Source organism: Echinops telfairi, unplaced genomic scaffold (genome assembly GCF_000313985.2).
Source record: "Echinops telfairi isolate 266 unplaced genomic scaffold, ASM31398v2 ScPeMD7_9;HRSCAF=40, whole genome shotgun sequence".
In the NCBI taxonomy this organism is placed as follows: Eukaryota; Metazoa; Chordata; class Mammalia; order Afrosoricida; family Tenrecidae; genus Echinops; species Echinops telfairi.
This window is the reverse complement of record NW_022103906.1, coordinates 94,313,895-94,320,505: the sequence shown is the minus strand read 5'-3', so window position 1 is coordinate 94,320,505 and position 6,611 is coordinate 94,313,895.

Below are 6,611 nucleotides of genomic sequence, written 5' to 3'. Positions count from 1 at the left end.
CTTTAACTCTTGCTAATCTCCCCATCTCTTCTCCAACTTTATCACTTTTTGTCAACTCCCTTCCTACCCTATACTGCTTTCCCATCCACCCAAGTTAACACCAATCGACTCTCTGCCCTTTGATTTCCCACTCCCCATTCCCTTCCCACTTCGGGTAACAATCAGAGAATGTTTCTTTTAATGTAAAACATATTTTCTTGACACTCTATAGTCATGTTCTCATACAATATTCATCCTTCGTGATTAACTAATTTCACTCCGCTTAATGTCCTCCAGGTTCATCTGCCCTGAGGTCTTTCCAAATTCATTGTTATTCTTTGAGCGTGTGTAGTACTCCATTGTGTGTATACAGCAAGGTTTACTCAACCTTCTTCTACTGATGGGCATTTAGGTCTTATCTTTTTGTTATTGTGAATAGTGCTGCAGTGAACACAAATGTGTATACAGCTGTGTGGAGCATTTTATCCCTCTAGGATACAAATCGGGTGGAAGGACTGCTGGATCTTAAGGTGCTTTTACTCCCAAATTCTGACCAAGTACCATCCTGCTTCATATAGTGATTGTACCACTTTATGGGGCCACCATCAGTCGATGAGGATGTCCATTTCTCTGGGCTATCTCAGGCATTTGTTTCTTTCTTTTCTATCCTCTGCCGATTTTTTCTTTTCGATGGTCTGTCCTTTTCTTGCTGAGGTGTTGAGGTTTCTATAAATTTTACAGAGTCATCCTTTGTCTGATAAATAATTTTCCAATTTCTTTTGTCTATTGGTTCTCTTTTTATTTATGTGTTGAAATATTTTGATGCAAATAAATGTCTAACTTTTATGTCTTTTGCTGTTTATGTGTTTTTCATTATGTTTGATAGTGTGTTTTTCCATTCATTAGGGCCCCTGTATTTGTCCCTATTTAGTTTTGATGATTTTTATAGTTCTAGGTTTTACAGTTAGGTCGTTTGATCTATCTCGAGTTTATTTTTAGATATGGAGTGCGATATGGGTTCTGTTTCATTCTTTTGCAAATAAATGATTATTCATTTTGCTAGTAGCATTTATTCAAGAGACTAACTCTTCTCCATTTAACATTTTTATATCGTTGGTCAAAGGTCAGCTATCTGTAGATTGTTGGATTTACTTCTGAGTTATTAGTCCTGTCCCACTAGTCTATGTAACTATTTTCATATCAGAATCAAGCTGTTTTGACTACTATGGCTCTGAGACAAGTTTTGAGAACAGAGAAAGAGAGGCCTCCTACTTTGTTCTTCTCTAGCAGTGCTCTGCTTCTCTAGGGTCTCCATCCTTTCCATATAAAGTTGGTGATAGGTTTTCCCATCGTTTTGAAGAATGAATTTGTTGTCTGGACTGAGATTGCATTATTATCTATAGCTCACTTTGGGAAGTATTGACATTTAACAGTGTGAAAGTGGCCTATCCATGAACATGGTATATTTCATTTAGGGTTCTTGTAGTAATGTTTTATAGGATTTTTTTGTATAGTATTTTTGTTCATCTGTGTGTTTATTCCTAGATATTTCATCTTTTTTTGTGCATATTGCAAAGAAGAAGACTTGCAACTTATACCTTTGAGGATAAGACACAGCTATGCAGTTGTTATCTATAAAGAAAAGTGACACAGCTTCCCTGTGACCCACTTACTAACAGTTGTTTATCTCATCATGAATACACAAATTCATTTCCTTAATATTCTTATCCTGTGGTTAGTTTTGGGATTAGAAAAACTGACAGTCATAACTAAGTTGTTATTACACCTATGTTATTCCAGAGACTTAAAATGTATACTTATATGTGTTAGCATACATATACGTATGCTACTCCACTTACTTTTCAATAAAATAATTACATATAAATTCAATAGTAGAAGCTTATGATTAAAAAGATAAAGAGAGAGGCAAATGTGGTCGTTTTATACTTGTTTCTCAATTTGAGGATTGAGGGTGTAGGGCTGGAGTCTAGCCTGTCAATCTAATCATAACAAATGAGGCTTCCGTGTGGGCATGACCTTCTCCTGAGAATTCTGGGAAATTGTTTTTCCTCCTTGGAGGCTGAAGACTTCTTTCTCTCTCAGCTCACTCCCTGGGAGACATTGCAGCTGACTAGACACATGGACTACCAAGTGCCCTGAGCTGGAGAAGCCACATGGACCCCCCCTGATGCAACCAGACCTCTGAAGCCAAGCTGGAGAAGCCATGTAGAGACCCCTGCCAGCGCTGAGATGCTTACAATGCCACTGGATCCAAAGACTTTCTACCCACTGGCCTGTGATTGTCCTGCATTCAGTGTCATTGCATGTTGTTTTGTGAATCTGAAGAGGACTTTATAGGTTGGTGTCATACATATGGGTTAATATCATACTTATGGGCTTGGAATGCACTGGGTTGAGATGCTTTCTTAATGTACAATTACCCTTTACATAAAACTCTTTCTTATACATATGAGTTTCTATGGATTTGTTTCTGTAGTCTACCCAGACTAACACAGCAAACCTTACTAGTTTTAAAATATTAGGATTGATCATAAATGTATTTTTGTCCTCCTTTATCTTCATTTTCTTCTTCCCTCCTTCTCTCTCTCACACTCACCTTCCTCTCTTCCTTTCTCATTACCTTTGGGAATTTATTCAGTACAACACCCAGTCAGCTAATATTCCTGAGAGCCTACCTTGTATCACTTATTGAATAGGAAATGCTGAGATATAGGACATACAATTCTTGCCTGAAAGCAATTCAGTCTATAATGAGGGAAACTGACAAGAAACTAGGCAATCACAGTGCATCCAGTGAATTGATGTGATGTAAGTAAGCTGGAGGGCTTGTGTGGGTGGGTACCTTCTTCACCAGGAGGGAATTAATGAAGAACTCACTGAAAATTCCAGTACTGAAAGAGGAGTAAGAGTTTGTGAGGCACAAAGAAGTAGGCATGCATCTTTAACTAGAAGGCCAGAATATGTAAAAGGCCCAACTAGGAAAGACACTCATTTCTGGCGACTACCGCCCAAAGATAATCCTAATCGGTGATGAAATGTACAATGTCTAAGTAGTAATCTTTATTAATTAATCAGGAGAAACTCACAGCTCCCGCCTTTACAGAGTGAAAAATAAATTTTGGTTATTGTGAAGAGCACAGAGAGATATGATAATCAAACTTCTCAAGATCACGTTATCTCAGACCTAGATACAAATTTTGCTGGATGACCCCACAAAGTACCCCAGAGGCCCTAATGAGTGTGTGCTGAGCATTGAAATTGTGGTACAGGATGTCAGGGAATATATACATTTAATAAAGGGAGAAGATTGTTCCGTGGAAATTGGAGCAGCGAAGAAGACTCTGGAGAGGTGTATCTGTATTTGAGCCTTGATTGGTTTCCTGGGCTTAAAATATCTGCTAAACAGGACTGTACATTTTTCTAGATTTACAGAGATCCGGGCCTTAACTTGTACATCTGGGATGATCAGATTATAGAGTGGCACAGGAAGTTAGCCCAGATTGACTCAAAGCAATTCAGCAACATTGAGAGCAAAGTAAATCCCATACCACAAGCTCAGGGAGAATGCTGTCTCAAAGTCCTTTTCCATCTGGAGCCCTGGTCTAGCACAGTGAACTAACTAACCACTCTCACCATGGCTTGCAGTTCATTTTGACAACATGACACCAGTTACCAAAATAGGTCGTCATTCTTCCTTTGATTGTTTCTAAAAATTTGTTTTCCCACTTTTGCTAAAGGAAAACATAGATCCACATGCCCATCGACATAATGTTGTTGTTGTTGTTGGGCACTATTGAATCAGTTCTGACCCCTAGAGACCTTATGTCAAACAAATCTAAAAACTGCCCGGTCCTGTTCCATCCTTACAACTGTTCCTATGTTTGAGCCCATGGTTGGAAACACTGTGCCAATCCATCTTATCAAGATCCTCCCTCTTTTTTCCCCTGCCCCTCTACTTTACCAAGCATGATGTACTTCTCCAGGGATTATTCTTTCCTGAAAACAAGTCCAGAATACTTGGGGTGAAGTCTCAATGCCCTTGCCTCTAAGGAGCATTCTGGCGGTACTTCTTCCAAGACAGATTTTTGTTTTTCTTTTGACAGTCCATAGTACTTTCAATATGCTTCACCAGCATCGAAATTCAAATGCACCGATTCTCCTGCAGTCAACTTTATTCAAAGTCCATATGCATATGATGGGCTGAAAACATAGGAATGGAATACAATGGTCGAGATCTGAATTCTGGTTCCACCCTCTGTAGCTGGGTGGTGCTAGGCAAATGACTAAATATCTCTAATTATTTCTTTGTCTGTTTTATTTCATCCTTTGTTGTGATATGACCATGACATAATACATGTAAGAGATACAACAATGGTCTATTATTATTCGTAGGTAGCTACTTTTGGTCTATCTTAGAACCCCAAGGACCTCTGGCACAAGCATTTATGTCATGCTAGAGACAAGAGGACCTGTGATTAGTTGGAGATGAGTCCACAGCCTCCCAAGAGGCCTTTGGGAGGGAGTCCTTATGCATCGTGTTGTGTATCCAATAGGGCTTTCTGTACCAAAATTCAAAGGGTGTGTGGACGGGCTGGGGAGAAATCCGAGGTTGGAGGTGACCTCAGGTGTCCCCATGCAAAGCAGTAAAATAACTCAGGAGAGATCCTATGGAAACCGGGATGGGAACGCCAAGAGGTGTTGCAATATTGTTTTAGAGGATTCATCTGCTTAGTATTATGGTTCCCCTCATTTAACCCTCAGAGGTTTTGGACTCTGTCTGGTGTGAAAAGTTTTTTCTGTTTAGAAAAAGTTCCACTCATTACTTTAGCAGACTGCACATCAGAACTTGTTTATCCTGCGAAGTGAGTCATCACTGCCCTGCTCTGTACGAAGCCATGGAATGGCAGGCTCAGAAGGGAGCTCAGGACTCGTCCAGTTCAGCCCCTTCAACTTGGAGGTGGAGAAACTGAGGTCTAGTGAAGAGAGGACCTTATATTTAAAAAAAAAATCATTCCATGGTAAAACTAGGCCAAAAATATTCACTTCCTGATTCCAAACCATATGTGTTCTACTAAATGTACCAAACATCTATAAAATTTGGGAGAGAAGATGCAGCAGAAAGAACCATCCTAGATGCCATGCACACGGTGCTCTAATTAAACCTCCCAGTCTCTCAGTAAGAATACACATTCAAGAAGAGGAATCCATCACAATGTTAAAGAGATGCAATTAGAAAATACCTCAAGAGTTCACTAAGTATACTCATGATTTGTGTGTTTTCTCACCAGCCACTGTGCTGAGTACTGTGTTACACAAGAAAACAGAATAGAAATGAGCTTTGCTCTCAAAAAGTTTTTAATCTAATGAACTGTGAAAACTATACAATACAGGATGTTTTGAAGCTGGTTACTTGAAACAATAAGATATGTGCTTCAAGTTCCATTATGAGCCAGAGTAAATGATCGAGCAAGCCAAGCTCCCCATTTCTCCTCCCTCTATACCCACACCAACTTTTACTCAAAACAGCACTGTCACTGATGAGATTTCAATTCCTAATGACCTATCGGCCAGGGCAGAATGGCCACAGTGGGTTTTTGAAACTGTAAATCTTTACAGGAGTAGACAGCCTCATCTTTCTCCCACAGTGTGACTGATGGTTTCGAACAGCTGACAATGCATAACCAATCCCACCACAGAGCTACCAATTTTAACCATGCCATTTAGTATCTTTCCTATAATAGACATTTATATAAGACTTCATTTGAAGACAGCGTTTCTTTGATTAATCTGTTACATTAAGTCATGCTGCCTCTTTACATTATTCAGAATATTTCCAGTTATAAGTGAAAAAGCCAATGTAATTTATCTTAACAATAACACAGAAGCAGTAGATATTTTTGGAAATCTTTGGGTTTAGCTAGGTTTAGCTAGGCCAAGAGGCTCCATCAACACAACAGATCTAAATCTTTCTGTCTTGTTTCAAATAGCTTTTGTTTCCCAAACTCAAATAATGTCATCAGGACTTGTTTTCTTTTGCTGACTCTCATCTCTCCTTTTATTGATGGTTAACTTCAATAGTCATAATCTTCCTTCAAATAGTAGGCAATATGTTTTAGTAACCTAAGTTTCCAACCCTAGATTCAGAATTTTCCATCAGAAACACTTTCATTTCCTACAAGAAACCTTGGTGGTATGGTCGTTGTGTTAATCCGGGTGGACTAGAGAAACGAATTCATAGACACTCATATGTGTGTAATAGAGAACTATATATCAAAGTAATTGTATATTACTTTGAGTCTGTAAGTCCAGATTGAGTCTATATGTCCAATATTAAGTCCATAATATCCCGATTGAGTCCGTAAGTCCGATATTAGCCCATATGTCTGATAGCAATCTGTAAACTCCTCTTTAGAGTCATACAACACATGTAATAATGATGAATGCAGGAAGATCACAGGTGAGTGGATGGAAAGTCTTGTGGACCCTGTGGTGGTGGAAGCATCTCAGCTCTGGTGGGGATCTCCATGTGGCTCCTCCAGCTCCAGGACTCTGACTGCTCTGACTGCCATGAGCAAAACTCCACATGTCTTGTCAGCAGAAGACAGTGCGTG